The 26,283-nt window shown below is 43.4% G+C and overlaps 1 protein-coding gene across 1 annotated transcript in view; it reads left to right on the plus strand.

The window, feature by feature from the left end:
- Window positions 1-204: 204 nt before the first annotated feature.
- The window catches only part of LOC126480945 (alpha-tocopherol transfer protein-like), an 87,246-nt gene continuing 61,167 nt past the window's right edge, over window positions 205-26,283 (plus strand). Inside the window, exon 1 of the mRNA XM_050104364.1 lies at window positions 205-279. The gene's annotated coding sequence lies outside the window, so the exon portion shown is untranslated. The remainder of the gene's footprint in view (window positions 280-26,283) is intronic.

Below are 26,283 nucleotides of genomic sequence, written 5' to 3' on the forward strand. Positions count from 1 at the left end.
GAGTGTCTGTAACTAGAAGTCTGTAAATGTATGTGTATACGAATTAGCATATTTTAAATTGGTCTGAACTTGTAAATACTTCGACATGTCCTGTTTCTTTGTAAAAAGAGATCTACTGAAGAATAACGCTGCTGCTGCTACAGGAGCGAAGGCGCAGCAGGGATTGTGGACGTCCTTGACTGCTCACAGGCTTAGAACCAGCCAGCCGTCTCTTGTGGTGTCAGTAGCAGCGCATTAGCCCCAGAATCAAGACACGCGGAGGAAGGAGCTCTCGTTGCACAGATACTGCCGATAAGCAGTTATTCTCTACTTCACATGTCTATATGCTATTTTATCCTGCAGAAATATATCATAGAATATTTCCCTAGTAACATAAATCCATTTCCGGAGTTCCGCTGGATTCCGTAGCACTCCGTAGGTGACGTGTTAAAAAGCCGATAGCATTACGAAGCATGCTTCTGTGGAGTTTCGGTATTTTCTGTGTAGAACTCGTATTTCTGTTCTGAGCCTAAATCAGTACTTCATAAGCTAGGCATTCATATAATTTTGTCTTTTGGATGAATAGTACGTATAGCAGTAGCCTAGCTACCTTTCCTCTACCATTTAATTTCGATATGAGTGTTGAATGGATTCTTGAGAAACGACGACTGAACGGAGAGGAGATGTCTTAAGTGCCTGGTACTATTCAGATTTTTATGAGCTCATGACTATCTCGCACAGTAGTAGCACTCAGTTTGTTACTTCAAGGATGTAAAACAGTACGGGGTCTTATTCGTAGATTTTCTTTAACAGAGATCATAATTGTCAGCATCGCAGTTACAATTCATGAGAGCGTCCTGGTATTAAGTAAGTGCAGTTTCGCTTCGAGCGGGAAGGTTACTGTTTTTCTCACTTGCCGCAGCGTCGCTTGAGTGAAATATTCCTCGTTACTGTTGTTCTGTCTGCCGAGTGAGTCGTAGCGCTTCCGCTCAGCCTTACTCTCTGTTTGTGTCCGTCTACTTGCAGCGTGGTCGACCTCTCCGCTACGACTACCATCGTTTCCACGTGTATTCCACGGAAAGGTACTGTGAGCTTTACTTTCGATAAAACAACGCGACACTTGCCGCCAGGGTCTCTAGAAATCCACGACTGGCTTGTCGATGCAACTCATGTGAACTCCGATCACGTCCACACCTCTTATTTTGAAGCAGACGAGTACACATTTTACATGAAATTTATGGATCCCCTTCACGTTGAAATATCTCTGTCGCGACATGGTCCTCAAGTCCCGTTAGAGCATCGTTAGTATGGTGTCAGTCGTAGATCCTGAAATTGATGATACCAATGTACGAGTGTTCAACGTCCCGCCGGAGGTAGATGGCCGCTTTCTAAAGGACATATTGACTCCTTATAGTAAGGTGAAAAACATCCGTCCTAACCGCTGATCTACTCGACACATATCATAGTGCTACAGTGGATTTCGTTTACTGGAAATGCATGTTAAACGCAGTATTCCATCACATTTACAAATGTACCGTTACCGCGTTCGTGTTATGTATATTGATCAAGAAGGAACCTGCTTCCTATGTAATGAAAGTGGACACGTTCGGTCTAATTGCCCGCGAGGTATTGTTCACCATGTTCTAGAGAAATATGTGCCTAGGAAAAGTATAGGGGAGGGAAAGGATCCACCTTGGTACAACAAACATATTGGGAAGTTACTGAGAAAGTAGAGAATTTTGAACAGTCATTTTAAACGTAGTCACTGCCCCCCTGACAAACAGAAATTATACGAAATGAAAACAGCTGTCAGAAGGACAATGAAGGATTCTTTTAGTGAATTTGAAAGCAATATTTTATCAGCAGATTCTAAAAATAACCCCCAAAAATTTTGGTCAAACGTAAAATCTTTGAACACTACTAATAATGCAACACCTTCTCTAGCTGACAGTTCGGGTAATGTAACTGATGATGATAAACACAATACCGAAATTCTAAACCTAGCTTTCAAAAACTCGTTTACGGTAGAGGACTGCAGCACCATTCCCCCTTTTAATCATCGAACAAACGAAAGGATGGTTGACATAGTGTTTAGTGTATCTGGGATTGTAAAACAGTTAAGATCGTTAGAGGCCAGGAAGGCATCTGGCCCAGACAGTATCCACATAAGATTTTATGTTGACTATGTTACTAATATAGCACCACTCTTATCCATCAGAGATCATTGGAACGCAGGAAAGTTCCACGGGACTGGAAGAAGGTCCAGGTCATAGCAATCTATAAAAAGGGGAGATAATCGGATGCACATAATTACCGGCCAAATTCACTGACATCTATTTGTTTTAGAATCGTGGAACATATTTTGTGTTCAGGCATAATGGCCTCTCTAGACTCTGAGAAGCTCATCTGCAGAAACCAGCACGGTTTTAGGAAACAGCGGTCATGCGAGACGCAGGTGACCCTCTTTGTGCATGATATACAACAGGCTCTAGATACCGGCTCCCAGGATGATGCCTTATTTCTTGACTTTCGAAAGGCGTCCGATTCAGTTCCGCACTGTCGCTTGCTACAAAAAGTGCGCGCTTACGGTCTGTCCAATGACATTTGCGATTGGATATAAAGTTTTCTAACAGACAGGGAGCAGTATGTCGTCCTGAACGGGGTGACTTCCACAGAAACAAGCGTAATTTCAGGTGCGCCCCAGGGAAGCGTAATAGGTCCTCTACTTTTTACGATTTACTTAAACGATCTGGTTGATGGTATTGACAGCGGCCTGAGGCTGTTTGCCGATGATGCTGAGGTCTGCAGGACAGTAGTACCACACGAAAGTTGTGAACAAATCAATGAGGATCTGCAGAAAATCAATGCGTGGTGTAATGACTGGCAGTTATCTCTCAATATTAGTAAGTGTAACCTATTGCGTATAACTAGGCGAAAATCCCCGTTGTACGAGTACAAAATAAATGCCCCGTCTTTGGAAGCGGTAACGTCCGTCAAGTATCTGGGTGTGACTTTTCGAAATGATATCAAATGGAATGATCAGATTACACAAGTAACGGGTAATGCAAACTCTAGATTGCGGTCTATTGGTAGAATCCTAAGCGATGCAGTCCTTCGACAAAGGATATAGCTTGCAATACGTAAGTTCGTCCACTCTTGGAGTATTGTTCGTTTGTATGGGTTGGTTCAAATGGCTCTGAGTACTATGGCACTTAACTTCTGAGGTCATCAGTCCCCTATAACTTAGAACTACTTAAACCTAACTAACCTAAGGACATCACACACATCCATGCCTGAGGCACGATTCGAACCTTCGACCGTAGCAGTCGCGCGGTTCCAGACTGTAGCGCCTATAACCGCTCGGCGACTTCTGCCGGTGTCTGTATGGGACCCTTACCAGTTGGGTCTGAGTCAAGAGATAGAGAAGGTCCAAAGAAGAGCGGCAAGATTTGTGACTGACCTCCCCCCCCCCCCCCCCATGAACCATGGACCTTGCCGTTGGTGGGGAGGCTTGCGTGCCTCAGCGATACAGATGGCCGTACCGTAGGTGCAACCACAACGGAGGGGTATCTGTTGAGAGGCCAAACAAACATATGGTTCCTGAAGAGGGGCAGCAGCCTTTTCAGTAGTTGCAGGGGCAACAGTCTGGATGATTGACTGATCTGGCCTTGTAACATTAACCAAAACGGCCTTGCTTTGCTGGTACTGCGAACGGCTGAAAGCAAGGGGAAAGTACAGCCGTAATTTCTCCTGAGGACATGCAGCTTTACTGTATGATTAAATGATGATGGCGTCCTCTTGGGTAAAATATTCCGGAGGTAAAATAGTCCCCCATTCGGATCTCCGGGCGGGGACTACTCAAGAGGACGTCGTTATCAGGAGAAAGAAAACTGGCGTTCTACGGATCGGAGCGTGGAATGTCAGATCCCTTAATCGGGAAGGTAGGTTAGAAAATTTAAAAAGGGAAATGGATAGGTTAAAGTTAGATATAGTGGGAATTAGTGAAGTTCGGTGGCAGGAGGAACAAGACTTTTGGTCAGGTGATAACAGGGTTATAAATACAAAATCAAATAGGGGTAATGCAGGAGTAGGTTTAATAATGAATAAAAAAATAGGAGTGCGGGTTAGCTACTACAAACAGCATAGTGAACGCATTATTGTGGCCCAGATAGACACAAAGCCCATGCCTACTACAGTAGTACAAGTTTATATGCCAACTAGCTCTGCAGATGATGAAGAAATAGATGAAATGTATGACGAGATAAAAGAAATTATTCAGGTAGTGAAGGGAGACGAAAATTTAACAGTCATGGGTGACTGGAATTCGTCAGTAGGAAAAGGGAGAGAAGGAAACGTAGTAGGTGAATATGGATTGGGGGGAAGAAATGAAAGAGGAAGCCGCCTTATAGAATTTTGCACAGAGCATGACTTAATCATAGCTAACACCTGGTTCAAGAATCATAAAAGAAGGTTGTATACCTGGAAGAATCCTGGAGATAGTAAAAGGTAGCAGATAGATTATATAAAGGTAAGTCAGAGATTTAGGAACCAGGTTTTAAACTGTAAGACATTTCCAGGGGCAGATGTGGATTCTGACCACAATATATTGGTTATGAACTGCAGATTGAAACTGAAGAAACTGCAAAAAGGTGGGCATTTAAGGAGATGGGACCTGGATAAACTGAAAGAACCAGAGGTTGTAGAGAGTTTCAGGGAGAGCATAAGGGAACAATTGACAGGAATGGGGGAAAGAAACACAGTAGAAGAAGAATGGGTAGGTCTGAGGGATGAAGTAGTGAAGGCAGCAGAGGATCAAGTAGGTAAAAATACGAGGGCTAATAGAAATCCTTGGGTAACAGAAGAAATATTGAATTTAATTGATGAAAGGAGAAAATACAAAAATGCAGTAAATGAAACAGGCAAAAACAATACAAACGTCTCAAAAATGAGATCAACAGGAAGTGCAAAATGGCTAAGCAGGGATGGCTAGAGGACAAATGTAAGGATGTAGAGGCTTGTCTCACTAGAGGTACGATAGATACTGCCTACAGGAAAATTAGAGAGACCTTTGGAGAGAAGAGAAACACTTGTATGAATATCAAGAGCTCAGATGGCAACCCAGTTCTAAGCAAAGAAGGGAAGGCAGAAAGGTGGAAGGAGTATATAGAGGGTTTATACAAGGGCGATGTACTTGAGGACAATATTATGGAAATGGAAGAGGATGTAGATGAAGATGAAACGGGAGATAAGATACTGCGTGAAGAGTTTGACAGAGCACTGAAAGACCTGAGTCGAAACAAGGCCCCGGAAGTAGACAACATTCCATTAGAACTACTGATGGCCTTGGGAGAGCCAGTCATAACAAAACTCTACCATCTGGTGAGCAAGATGTATGAGACAGGCGAAATACCCACAGACTTCAAGAAGAATATAATAATTCCAATCCCAAGAAAGCAGGTGTTGACAGATGTGAAAATTACCGAAGTATCAGTTTAATAAGTCACAGCTGCCAAAATACTAACGCGAATTCTTTACAGACGAATGGAAAAACTAGTAGAAGCGGACCTCGGGGAAGATCAGTTTGGATTCCGTAGAAATGTTGGAACACGTGAGGCAATACTAACCTTACGACTTATCTTAGAAGAAAGATTAAGAAAAGGCAAACCTACGTTTCTAGCATTTGTAGACTTAGAGAAAGCTTTTGACAACGTTAACTGGAATACTCTCTTTCAAATTCCGAAGGTTGCAAGGGTAAAATACAGGGAGCGAAAGGCTATTTACAATTTGTACAGAAAACAGATGGCAGTTATAAGAGTCGAGGGGCATGAAAGGGAAGCAGTGGTTGGGAAAGGAGTGAGACAGGGTTGTAGCCTCTCCCCGATGTTATTCAATCTGTATATTGAGCAAGCAGTAAAGGAAACAAAAGAAAAATTCGGAGTAGGTATTAAGATTCATGGAGAAGAAGTAAAAACTTTGAGGTTCGCCGATGACATTGTAATTCTGTCAGAGACAGCAAAGGACTTGGAAGAGCAGTTGAACGGAATGGACAGTGTCTTGAAAGGAGGTTATAAGATGAACATCAACAAAAGCAAAACGAGGATAATGGAATGTAGTCAAATTAAATCGGGTGATGGTGAGGGGATTAGATTAGGTAATGAGACACTTAAAGTAGTAAAGGAGTTTTGCTATTTAGGGAGTAAGATAACTGATGATGGTCGATGTAGAGAGGATATAAAATGTAGACTAGCAATGGCAAGGAAATCGTTTCTGAAGAAGAGAAATTTGTTAACATCGAGTATAGATTTAATTGTCAGGAAGTCGTTTCTGAAAGTATTTGTATGGAGTGTAGCCATGTATGGAAGTGAAACATGGACGATAACCAGTTTGGACAAGAAGAGAATAGAAGCTTTCGAAATGTGGTGCTACAGAAGAATGCTGAAGATAAGGTGGGTAGATCACGTAACTAATGAGGAGGTATTGAATAGGATTGGGGAGAAGAGAAGTTTGTGGCACAACTTGACTAGAAGAAGGGATCGGTTGGTAGGACATGTTCTGAGGCATCAAGGGATCACAAATTTAGCATTGGAGGGCAGCGTGGAGGGTACAAATCGTAGAGGGAGACCAAGAGATCAATACACTAAGCATATTCAGAAGGTTGTAGGTTGCAGTAGGTACTGGGAGATGAAGAAGCTTGCACAGGATACAGTAGCATGAAGAGCTGCATCAAACCAGTCTCAGGACTGAAGACCACAACAACAACAACAACATTTAGCCATCGCGAGAGCGTTACAAATCTCATTGAAAATTAGAAGTGGGCCACACTTGCAGATAGACGGCGCGCTGAACGGAAGGGGCTGCTCACTAAATTCTGAAATCCGATCTTAACCGAGGATCCCTCCGCGCGATCCGCGAGTGGAACAGTGGGGGGGGGGGGGGGGGGGGGGGATATGACTTTGGCGCGAATTCTGCCCTCCACCACACACCGATTGGTGGCTAGCGGAATATATATGTAGGTGTAGAGGGTGATCGTATGATCGTATTAAGGCCGTCATTAGTGAAGTGTGGCAAATTAAGGTTAGCCGATCTTTTTCCATCCACTCCCAAAGTCGGATTTACTTCCGTTTCGGATCACAGGAAAGAAACCACCGATCTGATAATCGGGTAAATTTAACTAACGTTGGGTATTTACTTATGCAGACGGTTAGGTTAGGTTAGGTACCTCCGCAACTATACCAGAATCCCATTCCCCCAGGATAGAGCCTGCAACACTGACAAACAAGGGACGTCCTACTCACAATGGTTAGGATCAAGATTTGGCTGCGCCTTCTTCTACCCTAACCTCCTCCGCATCGATTTTGTCCACTGATTTTCTCAGTGATACGATGCCTCCCGTCCGTGATACGATGAGTGGCGAAAAAGTTACCTCAGCATCCCTGCTGCACGCGAGGTGGCTCCTTCTCAGTTGGCTATGTATGGAGAGGGAGCTGGGTGGCTCCCTTCCTCTTTGTGTCCCCCGTTACGGTCTGAGAGACGTGCCAGTGTTTTCTTGCTCCTTCGCCTTCAACCGTTTCTCTGAATTTGACGCCTACAGCAACTCCAGAGGAGAATAAAATTAGCGACGAAGTATTACCTGTTACAGTGGTGGTTCCACAGACTGATTCCACCTTGGTGACTGGACCTGCATTACATGACATTTTTCTGAGGGGCAGGAAGCTGCGACTATGACCCCTCCCGCACCTCCCCCTGCAGTGTCCGCCACAGCACGTAGAGGACAGGAACGGCGTATACAACTGACCGTGCGGTGGCACGTAAGTAATCTAAGAAGAAAGGTTGCGATGACTGGGGTCTTGGTTCCCGATGTCTGATTCATCTGTGGATTCCGCAATGGACGTTGACGCTCAGCTGTCCACCTAAATCTGCAGTTCGTTCCTTACACCCCTGTACGGCTGTGGTCAGTGACCCAAGTCCACATGTTCCTTTCCTTAAATGTTAATCGTGTGCAACCATAACTGCGATTCGATTCGCTGTGTCAATTCATTTATGATTCATGCGCAGACATCAAGAGGTGTTATTTAGCCATTTCTCCTTACCTGGTTTTCGTAAAATCTTTAATGTAGCACGCTAACATTCTACGGGCAATGCCTTATTCTTTAGCGTAGGCATTCCTATTGCTGAGGTGCAAATGTTGGTTTCTGGCATGGGCATAGGTTGTCAGCTTTTTAATGTTACCTTGGTTCTTTTATATGCGCGTCTGACACTAGTCGCACAGTGGATCGCTCGCGTTTTTATACAGATGAAATTGTTTATCTGTTGCGTATAGTTCCCCGGGTATTCTGTTGGGTGATGATTTTAACTGTGCATTGCGTCCAGCAGATCAATCTCCAAATTTTACTTTCTCTAGTGAATTCCACGAATTGGTCCGCTACTTACGTCTGAAAGAGTTCTGGACATGTACATACCCGGCGTTAATTAAATTTACCCACTTTACTGCAACTTCTAGTAGCACATTAGACGGATTTTACTTATCAGACTGCCTGCGCGATAGTATTCTTAATGTTGAAGTCATCCCAGTTTCCTTTACGGATTACTACCCTGTAACTACAGCTCTCAATCTTGAAAGGCAACCAGTCAAATTGTTCCGCCCTCCTCATGGACGTTAAACATCGCTCACCTAGCTGACTCCTCTCTCTATGACGTGAGGCGAACCGTGTGGGAGCTCACTCTACCGTCCACTGGGAAATGCTCTTGCTTCGTTGACTGGTGGACACAGCTGGGAAAATCGGGCTCAGGCAAGATTTGATACTTTTCTGTGCTACAAAGCGTGAGACTTCCGACGAACTTACGAATATTACTACTCCATCCTGAGTGAACTTTATGATGCTGCTGATCATGCCGCTCTGCGAAGTGCGGATATTAGGCTTGAAAGGCAGGATTGTTGACGTTGAAGAGAATACAAATGGAAGGTTTAAAAATGCGATTCAAGCCACGTTATTGGTGACGGAAGAACTGACTTCCTTATACCATTTGCTTCGGTATCAGACCCGTCGCCGGCGCCCTTGTATTTATTCTCCCACGTGTCGTAATGGCACAACCTGATACAGTGCGTGTCTTACTCCCTTTTGAATGAAGTGCTGCAAGGTAGTGACGACCTCGTTCAAAGTGAGAAAAGTTGTTTTAATCCCCTGATAGCTTTCGCCCACTTATTTTGTTAAACACCGAATATAAGACTGTGGCGAGGGCAGTTAATAGTGAGATGTCGGCTCTGATGGAGACGATTGTTGCAAAGCCTCAAAGCTGCGTAGCCGGCCGATGCGGCCGAGCGGTTCTAGGCGCTTCAGTCCGGAACCGCGCTGCTGCTACGGCAGTAGGTTCGAATCCTGTCATTGGCATGGATGTGTGTGATGTCCTTAGGTTAGTCAGGTTTAAGCAGTTCTAGGTCTAAGGGACTGATGACCTCAGGTGTTAAGTCCCATAGTGCTTAGAGCCATTTGAACCACTTAAAAGCTGCGTACCTGGTCGTACCATTTTTACCCCTATAGTCGAGTGTCGTGACGTAGTTTTTGTGGCTGCTGTAATTTCCGTCCCTTGTGCCCTTAGCTTTCTAGACTCTGATAAGGCATTTTATCGTGTTATTCGAGACTTTTTGCCTCAGATTCTGGAGGCAATCGACTTTGCTGTTGACACACGGTGGTTGCTCTCTGTTTATGGGTATTTCATCTTGTTGTGTGCATAATTTCGCGTAGTCAGCGCGTGCACAACTTTCCCACTAGAGCGCGCCCCGCTAAGCACAATAGCACAGGTGCAGCGCTCGTCCGTCTCCGCACTACGAGATGGCGCTGTCTTAGAGACGGACCAAATTCTGCTTCCGCCGATCCGTGTATTAGTATGTAATGCAGCCAATGAGTTTGCTGCTAATGTAGAACCTTTTCTCCTCGCGGCTCACACTTGCGCAGTGATACCTGACCGTGCGAGGTATTATAACGAGTGTACAGACCTCTCATCAGTCAGTCTGCATTAGTCTGCATTAGTCTACATTAGTCTGTACCAGTCTATAGTCAAGTTTCAGTCTGCGCCTAATAAGATTATCATATTCCTGTACATAGCCATGTAGATAAATGTATAGACACTTTTGTCAAGTATCAGAGATATGTGAGAATAAGAATAAGGTACCAAGAACAAAGGAACTTGAGATTTTCAATTGTAAATAGCATCCAGAATCAAGTTAAGTAGGGTTTATGATTTTTATTATTTTAATAAATGTGTGTGAAAATTAATCAAGTTCTGTTTAAAGTTGGTCACTGTCAATCTGCTACTCTAAGCGTGCAAGTGGCATTTCTATCGTCTGACCTAACGGCAGAAGATAAACACGCCACGATAAGACCACGAGACATATTGCTGACACTCGCCTACTTCGTTAGAGCGACAAGTCAAATAATCTGATGGTGTGTGTACCGAAGGTCTTACAGTACGCACACCACACATCTCGCTGGTTGTTAGTGGCCAACTAACGTCCCCATTAAATATCCGTCGGGGAGTGCCTCAAAGCAGCCCGCCATCGACGACTTGGTAAGTGTTGTGTCAGGTGTCCTTACTTCAGATCTAGCATCCAAGCTGAAAAGTTGAACACTTTACGGAGGGGCTATAGCTGTTCGTACATACGAGGATTACGTGATGGTTCTGCTCCGCAGTCCTGCGGAGACACCTCGACTGAAGGCTGTAGTCAGTAATTATTGTTGGAGTTCAGGAGCACTACTTATTGAAGGAAAATGCAGGCTTCTTACTTTGCGAGGTTTTCATGATGTGGTTGTTCCAAGAGCTACTGCTGTTGATCGGCATACGTCTCTTGGTATCACCATTGATCGTTGCTCACTTTAAATGGCGACGCTCAACTAGAAGTCTGTAACGAACAAAATTCAAGAAGCGATACTAGAACATGAAAGGCGTCCTCCTAACACGCTCCAGAACGTCCGAATACTGGATACATATGTCTTACTCAAGGATTATTACGTGGCCCATGTCTATCCGCTTCCCTGGATGATGGCGAAGAAACTGCAGCAGTGGTCTGGTCTTTTGCTATGGAAAAGACATATATTGCGCTTACGGTATGAGGTGGTGACAAAGCCTGGTTTCTTTTGGGGGTTGGGCCTGACTTATATACGAATGAATACGCAGATGCTACATGTGCGACGTACTATTTTGACGATGACTCAAGAAACTCACACATTCACAGACGTCGAACGATGACTTGCTGTTCGATGAGGGAGGGCTGTATCTCACTGGAAGAAGACTGTAGCAACAGCACTTTTATAACCCAAAGGACACGCTAGAACATGTAAAAAAGGTAAATGATGGTACGTTGCTGTGGTACTTCGTTGTCCCCATCAACCCTGTTATCCTTCAAGACATCATATAACTGGAATGGCTATAATGTTGATAATAACGACAATTCCTACAAACTGACGCACAATCTGATGTAGCCCACTGTAGCCACTTCTCTGCGTCTTGTTAGCCACTAGGTTTACTGTCATAAATGAAATTTCTGCTTCTTTGTACAGTTAGAAAGCCGATGAAACTCAAAGATCTGTGCAGTTCTCCGAGTACGGAAACACCCACCAAGCAGCCGCCTGGGTACGGAATCCCCGACAGTGACACAGTGTTTCAGAAGAAGCGGTGACTAGAGAATGTATGCAGTGTGGTGTAAATGTCAGAACAAAGAAAAATAATCAACCCTATTTTATATTCCGGATTCAAGATGGGCATGTAAAGCTGTTATGGGACTGCATTCTTTCTGTTGAATTTTGCCTAGTCGTCGAATATACGTTGTCTAGGAAACCTGCTTTCTCGGATCGCTAGACGTACTCAAGTGAATACGTATTAATGGGTTCTACTACGAAAAGAAAATGACAATACCTAACTTCGTGTTAGTGTTTAACAGATGTGTCGCAAGCGAAGGACGACAGTCAAAATAAGAAATCTCTACAGTATAACAATTCCAAGTTCTATGTACGAGTAGAATGTACAAGCAAAGTAATGGACTTTGACACTTCTATCTAGCTGCAAGTCTTCAAGCTGCTGTAGAACTGGCCGCACCCAGTCGCGCGCAGCGCTTATGTTCTCTTTGCACAGAAGCCACTGCTGTCGCATTGTCGTCCTGAATAGGGGTCCGTCAGTGTGCTATCGACTGACGTCTTTTCCACAGACCTCTCTGCTCTCTCGTTCCTGACTGGCATGCCGGCGCTTCGCTTTACGCCGTAAGACTTTCCGTTGTGCAGTAAATCGGAATCTAGGACATCTGAATTGAAAACTCGTCTGTAAATGGAAACATCCGTCTGGGACAAGCAACCGCCACGTCATCGACTCTCTCAATTAGGGTGACATTGTTTGATCCAATCCTGATCGTAGTGTTGTTTAGTTAATCTATTGGTATTTCAGTTTGAATTAGATTATGTAATGTTTAGATTATGTACCAGTTGTCCCCACTGACAACAACCAGCATGTTTCATGAAGTACTTTATTACAGCAATTTTCGGTTACGTGATTTGCGAATCGCTTGTCCAGAGCCTAGACAGTCATATGACATCAATACCTCATAGAAACAGCGTGTCACATAATAGAATGGGTGTTGACAGTCTCTATCTCCACTAGAATACTAGAAAATTAGAACCCCTCTACATTTGGACTACATAATAAGAATCTTCGTCCCAAATGAGAAATCGTAATTAAGAGGCAATTACTAGATGTTTGTAAACGTACGTAAACATATGAATTGGCACTCACAATTTCAAGTGTGGCTTCTGCTGCGTTCGGTGGTGTAAATGAAAGAACTTGAGATACTTACTGAGTGGGTCTCAGTGTATTGTATAGGATTCGATTGTTAGGTCTAGCGGTTCTAAAAGCCAGACCGTGGATATTAACACACTAAGAATCGTTTGGTTTTTACGTTATTATTTCAAGAAGAAATGGTAAATTCTTGGCACTTCGTAGGGTCTCCGTTATCTTAAACCAATGTGTTTAACTCAGAGTGAGAGGGAGAGAGAGAAACTACTGAATTACGCTCAAAATCTCTCCAGCCTAAACTGAAGAACAGGTCTATCGTTTACGAACTTTCCGTGCAACACGACCAGCAGGTTGCTGGGGTGCGCGTCAGCTGAGCGACATTCTTCGGAGCAGATTGTACACTATTCACTGCAAGCAGCAAGGCCAGTTCAAAAACATTGTCGTTTTTTTCTAAACGACTGTATTAATTTGCTAAAAGACAGCTGTCACTTCCTTTTCTCTCTGCAGCCAAGCACAGTCCTAGTCTGTCAGGAAAATTTCGAACAGCACTTAGCTGCAGAGTGAAACATTCAGAGTACAGCAATGTGATAATGTGAAACAGTATTAATCGCTCTTCCGCGACGGTGGAAATTTTCTAATTTTTTTAAAATCATTCTGATACTGGCCTGGGGCAATTTAGTTATGATACTGGCTTCAAATGGATTGTTCTAAATTAAGAGTTCCTGTAAATACGTTAGATTACGACCTTAGAATGACTTCGTGTCTAAATATTTTGAAACTGTCTTTCCTGTTGATTAATGCTATTTAGTATAGGGTTTGTTTCAGCTGAACGAATCGGGGATTTCGCATGGAGAAAGTCTTAAGTGACTTGGTGATTTGATTTGTATGCCGTCCTGTAGATTCCTTCCCCTTGATAATGGAAAAGTATCTGACGTCATCAAGGTATAAGAGCACAAGAAAAATTACGCTTGTATGAATGACAATCTTCTTGTGATTAGCGCAAGCAACCGCAGTAATGTTGATTGAGTTTGCAAATTCTGTTTACTGACAGTCTTTATGCCTCACATTTCCAATGTCAAAATTCTTCACACGTAATGTCAGTTCAAAAAATTTAGAGATGGGTTCCAGCCATAACTATTTCAGTATTGCTTTCTATCCATTATATGATATATAAAGACCAAATGCCTGCATATGTTTACGTACTGTTCGCAATATTAAAGAATTCGTAGTCTTTCTCAAACTTTTTAAGATCTTAATGCACCTGTGAACAGGGTTGTATATTTGTGACGGTGATGAGTGTAGGAAAGTGATAGGTCACGAACGTAATACTCCCCGGTACAACTTCTCACAAACATCACTCTCATTTACATCTTTCTGCGTCATTTTCCTCACGGCAGATTTTTGAATTGTAGAAGTGCAACTGCAAGAACTAGTAATTATTTAGGATTAAAATATACTTGTTAGCCTTCAGTGATTTCAAACATTTTCATTATCATTTTCAGAGGGCATATACCGTGTTTGCAACGTTTAGCTAGAGTCAGTCCGAACAAATACTAATCGTCAAGTATTTCATGCGACGCCCAATGTCGACGGGAATGTCAGTTTGTTTATCGTTACGAATAAAAATATTCTTAAAACGTAATTTCACGAGCACCTACTGCTAGAGTGATTCCAAGATATTGTAGTGCGATATTAGTATTTTTCGATATGTGTTGCCATGAGCAGCACAACACGAAGAATAAATGGTTCAAATGGCTCTGAGCACTATGGGACTTAACTTCTGAGGTCATCAGTCCCCTAGAACTTAGAATTAATTAAACCTAACTAACCTAAGGATATCACACACATCCATGCCCGAGGTCACGAAGAGTAACCAGTATTCCAGCACCGACAGCACCGCCCTGGAACGCGCTCACAGCTGCCGCTGCTTAGTCGCTCTTGGAGTACTGGTTGCTCTTCATCTTCGCTCCAATTTTAGTCGTTGAATCGACATGTATCTATCTGCATCGAAAGTCATTCTAAAGATAGAAAATCTTATTGCAGTCCAAAGGTGACATTAGGACCGAAGCATTACACTTATAGTGTAGCTGGCCGAATTGCAGTTTCCTAATCTTTCGCAAATTTCTCGTAGCAGCTCGTTTTGGAACAGTAGAGCCTACAGATTTAGCGGCTAATCTCTTCTTCTGCTTCCGGTAGAAGCGCAACTGCTACATGCTCCACGGAGCTGAAGTTATCTGCTGTTTCTGGAAATTTTGAGTGAGCACGGAATTTATCCCTTTAATAATGACGTTCACAGTATTCTCGCCCAGATGTTTATCAGTGAGATTAATTACTGGACGACGCCATCCATCGAGTCTTGCCTTTTTCGTGCAAGTGATAGAATTTTGTCTATCTGGTGGCCAGAAATTTTCAGCTCCTCGATTTTGCTTCTGAGCGTGTCGTATTTTGAACCCATTCGTAATAATTTGTAAAACATTCTCGGTATTCTTGCCACGTCAGTTCTGGATAAAATTTCGAGCTTTAGGCGATTACCTCCATCGTCATCGTCAGGAGCTGACTATCTTCATTGCTGCTGTGGTATCCTTTTTCATAGCCCGTGGACGGCTTCTGATTGGTCGGCTTATGACTGGTCGGCGATTACGTACTGCTGTTGCAGACGATGTCCCTGTGTGCGCCGGTGACGCCACCGCTTCCGTTGGAACGTAAACCTTGGAAGGAACGTCTCTGTTGCTTCTCTGCATTAAGCGCTCGTTTCCGTGCACAGCTCAGATGGTATCCGCTATCGCGGTTAAAGTTATTTTGGCTCATTCTTATTTCAACAGCCTCCTTCATAACAGAATCCCAGTACGTGGAGGCATGGGACAGAATTTTTTGTTACATCGAACAATATTTTATGTTTGTTTGTGAGGCTGTGCTACGCAGTTGCCGATTTCTCCAGTTCTCTATTTTTAATATGGCGTTGGTGTTCTGCTCAGCGGTCGGAAATGGTACGAATCGTCTGACTTGTATAATTGCTTTCACACTCACAGGGTATAGTGTAATCTACAGGGACCCTGAGGTCGAGATTGTCCTTAATTGGGCGCATTATCTCCTCAATTTTCTTAGGAGAACGTAAAATCGGTCTTACACCTCTTCTACGCAGGACTCTTCCTATTTTGCTGGAAATCGCGCCACAAAAAGAAAGAACCGCAATCGGTATTTCATCCTATGAGTGTGCAGCATTTTCACGTTTCCTTTTTTTGGAAAACGCTGCCTTTATATCGCGTGCACCATAGCCATTCTTTCGGAACACGTACTTCAGGTGGTTAATTTTGGACCTTAAGTGGTCCTCCTCAGAAACAGTTTTTGCTCTGTATACCAACGTGCTGAAAACGGGTCTGTTCTGAGCAGGATGATGGAGACTCTGTTCATTCAGGTATAAATCGGTATGCGTCGGCTCACGGTTTACAGAGTGGCCAAGACACCCGTCCACCTGTCGTTGTACTAAAACGTCTAAGAAAGGCAGTCTCCCTTCCTTCTCCATCTCGACAGTGAACTGGATGTTCGAATGTATGCTGTTCATGTGTTCCATGAATTGTTCAAGAGCTTATGCGCCGTGTGGCCAGATCATAAATATATCGCCATTGTAACGATAAAATAAGGATGGACGGAGGGGATCCGAATTTAATGCACGTTCCTCAAAATTCTCCATAAAAAGAGTCCACCAGTGATGGAAACAACGGACAGCCCATCACCATACCTTCCGTCATTTCATAAAATTTGTTACCATACGAGAAGCAGGTGGTCGTCATCACATGCCGGAACAACTTTATAGTTTCAGGAGCAAAATGCTGGCGGATCTTTTTCCGTATGCTACAGCAAAACGTAATCGCCGACCAATTATAAGGCGACCAATCACAAGCCGTCCACGGGCAATAAAAAAGGCTACCACAGCAGCAGTGAAGACAGTCGGCTCCTAATCATGACGATGGAGGTAATCGTCGAAAGCTCGAAATTTTATCCAGAACTGACGCGGCAAGAATACCGAGAGTGTTTTACTTATAAGTGCCGTCGTGAAAACTTGGTTCCCATTCGTAATAATCTTCGCAGAGTGTAGCCGTCACGTAAAAGAGAAATGAAGCAGCTCTGTTGAAGTGACTATCGTCTGTCGGGTGTTACGAGTTCTGTCTCGAATTAGTGCCGGGCTTTCACTGTGCATGTATTGGCTACTGTTGAGTTCATGCGATTCGATATCGGTGAATGCAGGCCCAACCTTTTCATCATAACAGATCCTTAGAAACTGAGTAATCGATCTGCTTCTCCAGAGCTTACCCAACTTGTATCCGCTCTGGAACGTCCCTGCCCAGCAGAATAACCTGAAAGGATTGGCTTTTGAAAGGCTAGTGCGGTGAGGATTGACAAGGGAAAGAAAGTTGTGAACCTTTTATTATTATTACTATCATTTTTGTTGCTATTTCGATGGGGTCACCAAGAACAATGTTAAATGGTTCAAATGGCTCTGAGCACTATGAGACTTAACATCTGAGGTCATTGGTCCCCTGGAACTTAGAACTACTTAAACCTAACTAACCTAAGGACATCACACACATCCATGCTCGAAGCAGGACTCGAACCTGCGACCGTAGCGGTCGCGCGGTTCCGGACTGAAGTGCCTAGAACCGCTCGGCCACAGCAGCAGGCATAACTTTAAATGTTATTACATTTGGCAGTCAACTTTTCTGTCTTTGAAGCTCAGATTACCTTCATTTTTTTTGTGAATGGACTTGCTTACGTTCCTCCGTCAAAAGAGCAACGCGTTTTCTTGTTTTTTTTCTCATCTCGGTGTAGCACGTTCGTTACTATCTTGTACTCCAAACATCGCCGTCGCTGATGTCTTCGGGTTTGAGGTGTAGAGCTGGAGGGTTTTTTGATATTGTGGTTCTGGAATGCGAATTAAGAAAGTGAAAGATCTTTTGGGTCACCCTGCCCGCAGCCATTCGCTTATGCCTGGGCCCACCACGGCGTGCCACACTTCTTCACGCATGCAGCGTGTGCTGGCCAGCGCCACGCCTGTCATTCGGCTCTGCTCGGCCCTTCTCGGATGCACCCGGAACAGCGCGACATTTCATTTAGCATTGTGGTCCGGCGTCTTTAGTTCGGCACAGGTCCCTGAGCTCGGGAGAATCGTAGTACCAGCGCTGTTTACCATTCGGTATTTGGTCATGGTATGAAGAAAATTGACAGGCCCAGTGGCTATTTGCCCAAAAAGAGGCAGTCTAGCACAATCCTTTAAAACGAATGGAAATGGCAGAAGGGAGGGATGACAGTTCTCAATTCGCATAAGCGACGGGTATTGCTTATTTGTATGGAACGACATTACAGCACCACACAAAGAGAATTTATACATTTTTATGGCAATTAAAAAGCACAAAAAACTGCAACGATCGACAGATGGTACTTGTTGTTTTGTACATAAAGAGGCACTTTGTGCAAAATTTGCAGGCATGGAGCACTTAAATTGGGGGTACGAACAGTAAAATCCCTGAAATCGTACCAGTGATTCAATTGTCAGAGACAATTTTCAATGGAAATGAACGAAGAGTATGATGACTTCAAATAATACTACAAAGTACGTTGGTTTAGTGAAGCGGCATGCCTGAAACCATTTTCCGATTTGAAATACGCTGTTGTTGAATTTATGAAGGGAGAATAAGTTCAGGAAGGAAAATTAGAGCATCAGAAATAATGGACTGCAGACTTCGAATTTTAAGTGCACTTGACTGCGCACTGACTACTGTAAACCGTTGCAAGGTTATTTCTTTCAGATTTGTTGAAGCTGCATTCGAAAGGAAAATCGCCTTATAGACGGGACACATTCTAATAAAGACAGTACTGTTCCCTTAGCTCACAGGTGTTAAAGAAGGTGCGAAGTTTGAAGAGTTCATTGTAGCCTTGCACGAATTAAAATAACGGTTTTATAAAGGTTTTGAGAATACTGTCAGTCTTATACCTAATCTCTATATGTTTTAGAGTCCGTTTACCTTTTCAGTTGAAAGGGACCCTTTGCATGTGCAGACATAACTGACTGACGTGCAAGGTAATTTATGTTTCAGTGACAAATATTTTTATGCTGAAACTGTCCAGGACGTCTACAACGCTTTACTCACGCAGATATTTCAACTCTCAATAATGAGGCTACAACAGTGCTACAATATTTCGACCGACATACTTACAAAAGACTTTTCTTCGATTATGAAACGAAATAAGTCACGATTACGTCAGATATTGAGTGCGAATCTCTGTGAAACTGTCTGTGTCTGTCGGCATGCCGAGAGTTTATACTAGATAAATATTATATTACACTACTGGCCATTAAAATTGCTACACCTAGAAAAAAATGCAGATGATAAACGGGTATTCATTGGACAAATATATTATACTAGAACTGACATGTCATTACATTTTCACGCAATTTGGGTGCATAGATCCTGAGATATCAGTACCCATAACAACCACCACTGGACGTAATAGCCGGCCGGAGTGGCCGTCCGGTTCTAGGCGCTACAGTCTGGAACCGAGCGACCGCTATCGCAGGTTCGAATCCTGCCTCGGGCATGGATGTGTGTGATGTTCTTAGGTTAGTTAGGTTTAATTAGTTCTAAGTTCTGGGCGTCTGATGACCTCAGATGTTAAGTCGCATAGTGCTCAGAGCCATTTGAACCATTTTGGCCATAATAACGGCCATGATACGCCTGGGCATTGAGTCAAACACAGCTTGGATGGCGTGTACAGGTACAGCTGCCCATGCAGCTTCAACACGATACCACAGTTCATCAAGAGTAGTGACTAGCGTATTGTGACGAGCCAGTTGCTCGGGCACCATTGACCAGACGTTTTCCGTTGGTGAGAGATCTGGAGAATGTGCTGCCCAGGGCAGCAGTCGAACATTTTTTTGTATCCAGAAAGGCCCGTACAGGACCTGCAACATGCGGTCGTGCATTATCCTGCTGAAATGTACGGATCGAATGAAGGGTAGAGTCACGGGTCGTAACATTTGAAATGTAACGTCCACTGTTCAACGTGCCGTCAATGCGAACAAGAGGTGACCGAGACGTGTAACCAATGGCACCCCATACCATCACGCCGGGTGGTACGCCAGTATGGCGATGCCGAATACACGCTTCCAATGTGCGTTCACTGCGATGTCGCCAAACACGGATGCGACCATCATGATGCTGTACACAGAACCCGGATTCATCCGAAAACATGCGTTTTGCCATTCGTGCACCCAGGTTCGTCGTTGAGTATACCACCGCAGGCGCTTCTGTCTGTGATGCAGCGTCAAGGGTAACTGCAGCCATGGTGTCCGAGCTGTAAGTCCCTGCTGCTGCAAACGTCGTCGAACAGTTCGTGCAGATGGTTGTTTTCTTGCAAACGTCCCCATCTGTTGACTCAGGGATCGAGACGTGGCTGCACCATCCGTTACAGCCATGAGCGGATAAGATGCCTGTCATCTCTACTGCTAGTGATACGAGGCCGTTGAGATCCTGAACCCTCCGATTCCATATTCTGCTAACAGTCATTGAATCTCGACCAACGCGAGCAGCAATGTCGCGATACGATTAACCGCAATCGCGATTGGCTACAATCCGACATTTATCAAAGTCGGAAACGTGATGGTACGCATTTCTCCTCCTTACACGAGGCATCACAACAACGTTTCACCAGGACAAGCTGGTCAACTGCTGTTTGTGTGTGAGAAATCGGTTGGAAACTTTCCTCATGCCAGCACGTTGTATTTGTCGCCACCGGCGCCAGGCTTTTGTGGATGCTCTGACAAGGTAATCATTTGCATATCACAGCATCTTCTTCCTGTCGGTTAAATTTCGCGTCTGTAGCACGTCATCTTCGTGGAGTAGCAATTTTAATGGCCAGTAGTGAACATCTTCGGCGCACCCAACGTAATTAATTAATATTGAAAACTTGTATCGTTTGCTATCTATGTGGCTAAGAAATGTGAAATGTATAAACCAAGTCACATGCAGTGTGACAGTACTTGCATTTAAATGCGGCGCGTTCGCTGCTTTCTGCTCTTCTCCCTCCTCGCGTTCAGACAGCGTGGCATGGCGCTAGGAAAAATGTAAAACGGGGCTGAGGGCTTTAGCACTGGGGCCCGGGCATGGCCAGCGAGCCGAAATCTTGGCCACCCTCGGCTTCTGTAATATTCGTTTTTTGTTATTCTAGTTCTCATTATTATTATACATATTTGCCCCTAGTTTATACTACACAGTGGTAAGAGGCGCATCACGCAATAAATATTTACACCAGATGGTTCACACCGAAAAATATTTGTCTCTAAAATCACATAGATATACAGTGAGAGGACAAAAGTCATGGCATGGCGATATGCAAACCGTTTTCGTTCTACGGTGGTTTCAGCTCAGATGCTTAACTCATCCTCTTCCGCTTGAGGAAATGAATTAGGAGCGAAGCAGTACAAGTATCAGGTAACAATTCCGAAGGAAACACCGTTTTTTAGTACAAACACTTAAACATAGTATGTTTACATCTTCCAAAACAAAAAAAGAACGGAGTATACTGTAGGTACAGAACAGTACTCATGCAATATAATATCAGGCGACTGTCTGACGTAGTACACATCATCCTGTCTATCCTATTGCATACCAGGGCAAGCAACTCTGACACTTTTCTCTTTCGCTCAGCAAACGTGGGCGCATTACGCATCTGACTTGAAACCGTCGTAGAACGGGAACGGTACGTTTCCGGACATGGGTTCCTGTTCAAAATATTATATACTCACTGCACTCTAAAAGTCCTATAAGTCGGTAATGGGAATTTGCGAACACCCTGTATACAGTATCGCGTCAACAGGGTATAAAAGGACAATGCATTGGTAAAGCTATCATTTGTAGTCACTTGATTCATGTGAAAACGGTTGCCGACGTGATAATGGCCGTACGTCGTGAGTTAAGACTTCAAACTCGGAATGGTAGTTGGAGCTAGACGCGTGATACGTTCTGTTTCGGGAATGGTTAGGGAATTCAGAATTCCAACATACACAGTGTCAAGAGTGTGCCGAAAATACTACATTTCAGGCATTACACGGTGGCCGAGGGCATTCGCTTACCGATTGAGAACAGCAGCGTTTGTTTACAGCTGTCAGTGCTAAAATACAAGCAACTCTGAGTGAAATAACCGCAGAAGTCAATGTGGGACGTAATATGAGCGTATCTATCAGGAAACTGCGGCGAATTTTGACGTTGATAGGCTATGGAATCAGACGACCAAAATGAGTGCCTTCGCTAATAGCACAACATCGCATGCAGCATCCTCCTGGGCTCGTTACCATATCGGTTCTACCATAAACGCCCGGAAAACCGTGGACAGATCAGATGAGCACCGTTTCAGTTGGTAAGTGTTGATAGTAGTGTTCGGATATGACCCAGACCCCCCCGGAGCCCTGGACACCATTTGTTAATAAGGGACTATGTAAGCTGGTAGTGGCTCCGTAATGGTGTAGGCTGCGGTACAAGAAAACTGAATAGGTATTCTGGTCCAACTGAACTGATCATTATCTGGAAGTAGTATTGTTCGGCTAATACGAGATTATTTGCAGCCGTTCATGGACTTAATGTTCCCAAACAAGGATGGAATGTAAACTCTCTGGCAGGTTAAAACTGTGTGCCGGACCGAGACTCGAACTCGGGACCTTTGCCTTTCGCGGGCAATGATCTACCAACTGAGCTACCCAAGCACGACTCACGTCCCGTCCTCACAGCTTTACTTCGGCCAGTACCTCGTCTCCTACCTTCCAAAGCGGTCAGGCACACAGTTTTAATGTGCCAGGAAGTTTCATACCAGCGCACACTCCACTGCAGAATGAAAATGTCATGTTGGAAACGATGGAATTGTCACTGGACATCAAGTGTTTGAGATTGATTTGAAGAACATTCTGGACAATGCGAGCGACGGATTTGGCCATCCAGATCGCCTGACAATACGTTAGTTCGTCCAGTCTTAGAGTATTGCTCGTCTATATGGGACCCTTACCAGTTGGGTCTGATTAAAGAGATTGAGAGGGTCCAAAGAAGAGCGGCAAGATTTGTGACTGGTACATTTAGCCATCACGAGAGCGTTACGAATCTCATAGAAAGTTTGAAGTGGGACATGCTTGCAGATAGACGGCCCGCTATACGGAAGGGGCTGCTCACTAAATTCCGAAATCCGATCTTCACCGAGAATGTAGAGCACATATTATTACCACGAACTTTCAAATCGTGCAATAATCACCATTCAAAGATAAGGGAAATTAGAGCTCGTACTGAGGCGTTCAGACAGTCGTTTTTTCGTTTTTCCCTCGCGCGATCCTCGAGTGGAACAGATGGGGGAAACATGAATTTGGCGCGAATTTTGCCCTCCGTCACACACACTGCTTGGTAGCTAGTGGAGTATATATGTAAAATGTAGATGTAGACATAATTCCATCGAACATTTATGGGGTACAGTCAAGAGGTCATTTTGTGTGCAAAATCCTGCACTGGCAACACTTCCGCAATTGCTGACGGCTACAGAGGCAACATGACTCAGTATGTCTGTGGAGCTCTCCTACGACTTCTTAGTCCATGACACGTCGAGTTGCAGCTCTAGACCAGAGAAAAGGAGGTCCGACACGATATTGGGGTTGCGTTCCATGACTTTCGTCACCTCAGTATTTGGTCTCAGGGGTCTAAGAGCAGATATTGTGGTAGGTACTGAGTCAGGTGTGTTAGATATTCTTTCTCTTTGTCGATTATTCTTCTCAGAAACACGTCATAAGCTTTATGACCTGATGTTTTCTGCAAGGTCTTAACTGCATCACTAAGTCGAGTACACCTATCAGTACTGACTAACCATTTTGTTTGGACATGCCCATTCTTCAGTAAGTGACCTGCTGCCAAATGGATAACAAGATTTAATGGATTTGTCGTGGCACATGTACTTGGAAGTACTAACAAACCTAAAAACATTCTGTGCCTAATAGGTATAACTATTACCCACCATATGCAGCGTATGCTGGTGTAATGTTGTTCAGTACACTGCACTCAGACAAAAAAAAAACTGGACTTATACCCTGTAACGCAATGTATATAAAATGTGTACCCTAATTAATTTCAGACCGGACGGGAAGTGATAAACTGACTTATTATTAATAATATTCACATGTCAGTTACTGTAAAAGAAAACAACTGTCACAAAGATATCTCTTAAATGTTTGCTACTTTTTGGGTTAACATTCAGTAAATTCTGCTATATTTTCTGACCTTGACAATTTGCCATGTCACTCAAGAACCTTATATTGGCCTTCAGTGAATTATGGATCATGGTGAAGCTGACAGTCTGCTCTTGATGGTTGTGTATAACAATAATGTAACAACAATTAATATAAATTAAAAAACTTTTATTCATTTATTAACACCATTTTCATAAAGATTAAACTTAAATAGGCTTGAGCTTCTTTTTATTACATATTTATTTTAGTTTTAAGGCTGAAGCATGCCCTTGTCTGGAACGTAGACGAAATAGTTAAATAATAAGTATTTGGGTTCTTTCTGGACTTAGGCTCACGCTATATGTACATTATGATTGACAGCTGTGAAACATTAGCAGCAGACGAGCGACAATGGCCTCATCATGATTCACAGGTGCTGCCGCTTTTTGTATTTACTTTTTATTTCTTCTACAGTTATCCACTGAAAATACCACAAAAAGTTTAACAATATTGTTTCCAAATCAAATACTGAACATTAGGATATAATTTTTTCCATTTTTTTGAGAGAAAAAAGATGGAAAACGATGAAGATTAACGTTAAGTTCTAAAAATAGTTCATGAATACCATCTCTGACTATGCATTATTACCGTCATTTTGAATTTTATTTCAGAATTTTACTTTGAAAAGGTTTGAGCTTCAAATCTCAGAATCGTGGGATTTTATGCAATTACAGTTACTCTGACCCTTGAACAACCTGCAAGCGATTGTTCATGGCAGCTGCAAGTTTACCAAATATATTATCTCACCTTCTAATTTAGAGAACAGAAAATTGATCCCCCACAAACAAATGCATGACTTCCTGCTGTCCGTGGTGAAATGGAACTGCCTCTTGATATAAATATGTATAGGTTGTAACGCTTATCAGGGCAGATACTTTTATATGTGGTACCTTAACATCTACACACAACAGTGTGTCGGTTATTGTCCCCTGCACGGAACCGTCTTCCCACAAACACACCACAACCTGTACGGCCTGATTTTGTCGACATGGTCTCACTGCACCGTAAGTGGCCTATGCCTGTCAGTATACACTACACGTTTTGCATTCACGCATCCAAACTGCAACACCTGTCCTGCTACCAAGGGGGAAGTAAGCATTAATGGCTTGCTCTAGCAATATCTACTTGGAAGTACTAACCAACTTAAAGACAATCACTGTTTTTTTTTTTGTCACCAGTCTTCTGACTGGTTTGATGCGGCCGCCACGAATTCCTCTCCGGTGCTAGCCTCTTCCTCTCAGAGCAGCACTTGAACCTCAATTATTTGTTGGATGTGTTCGAATCTCCTTTAAAAAATGGTTCAAATGGCTCTGAGCACTATGGGACTTAACAGCTGTGGCCATCAGTCCCCTAGAACTTAGAACTACTTTAACCTAACTAACCTAAGGAGATCACATTCATCCATGCCCGAGGCAGGATTCGAACCTGCGACCGTAGCAGTCGCGCAGTTCCGGACTGAGCGCCTAGAACCGCTAGTCCAATCTCCGTCTTCCCCTACAGTTTTTTCCCTCTGCAGCTCCTTCTACTACCACGGAAGTTATTCCGTAATGTCTTAACAGATGTCCTATCATCCTGTCCCTTCACCTTATCAGTGTTTTCTACATTTTTCTTTCCTCTCCATTTCACCACTGACAGCAGGAAGTCATGCATTTGTTTGTGGGGGTTCAATTTTCTGTTCTCTAAATTAGAAGGTGAGATAATGTATTTGGTAAACTTGCAGCTGCCATGAACAATCGCTTGCAGGTTGTTCAAGGGTCAAAGTAACTGTAATTGCATAAAATCCCACGATTCTGAGATTTGAAGCTAAAACCTTTTCAAAGTAAAATTCTGAAATAAAATCCAAAATAACGGTAATAATGCATAGTCTGAGATGGTATTCATGCACTATTTTTAGAACTTAATGTTAATCTTCTTCGTTTTCCATCTTTTTCTCTCAAAAAATGGAAAAAATTATATCCTAATGTTCAGTATTTGATTTGGAAACAATATTGCTAAACTTTTTGTGGTATTTTCAGTGGATAACTGTAGAAGAAATAAAAAGTAAATACAAAAAGCGGCAGCACCTGTGAATCATGATGAGGCCATTGTCGCTCGCCTGCTGCTAATGTTTCACAGCTGTCAATCATAATCTACGTATAGCGTGAGCTTAAGTCCAGAGTGAACCCAAATACTTATTATTTAACTATTTCGTCCACGTTCCAGACAAGGGCATGCTTCAG

The sequence above is a fragment of the Schistocerca serialis genome, chromosome 5, assembly GCF_023864345.2.
Source record: "Schistocerca serialis cubense isolate TAMUIC-IGC-003099 chromosome 5, iqSchSeri2.2, whole genome shotgun sequence".
NCBI lineage: Eukaryota > Metazoa > Arthropoda > Insecta > Orthoptera > Acrididae > Schistocerca > Schistocerca serialis.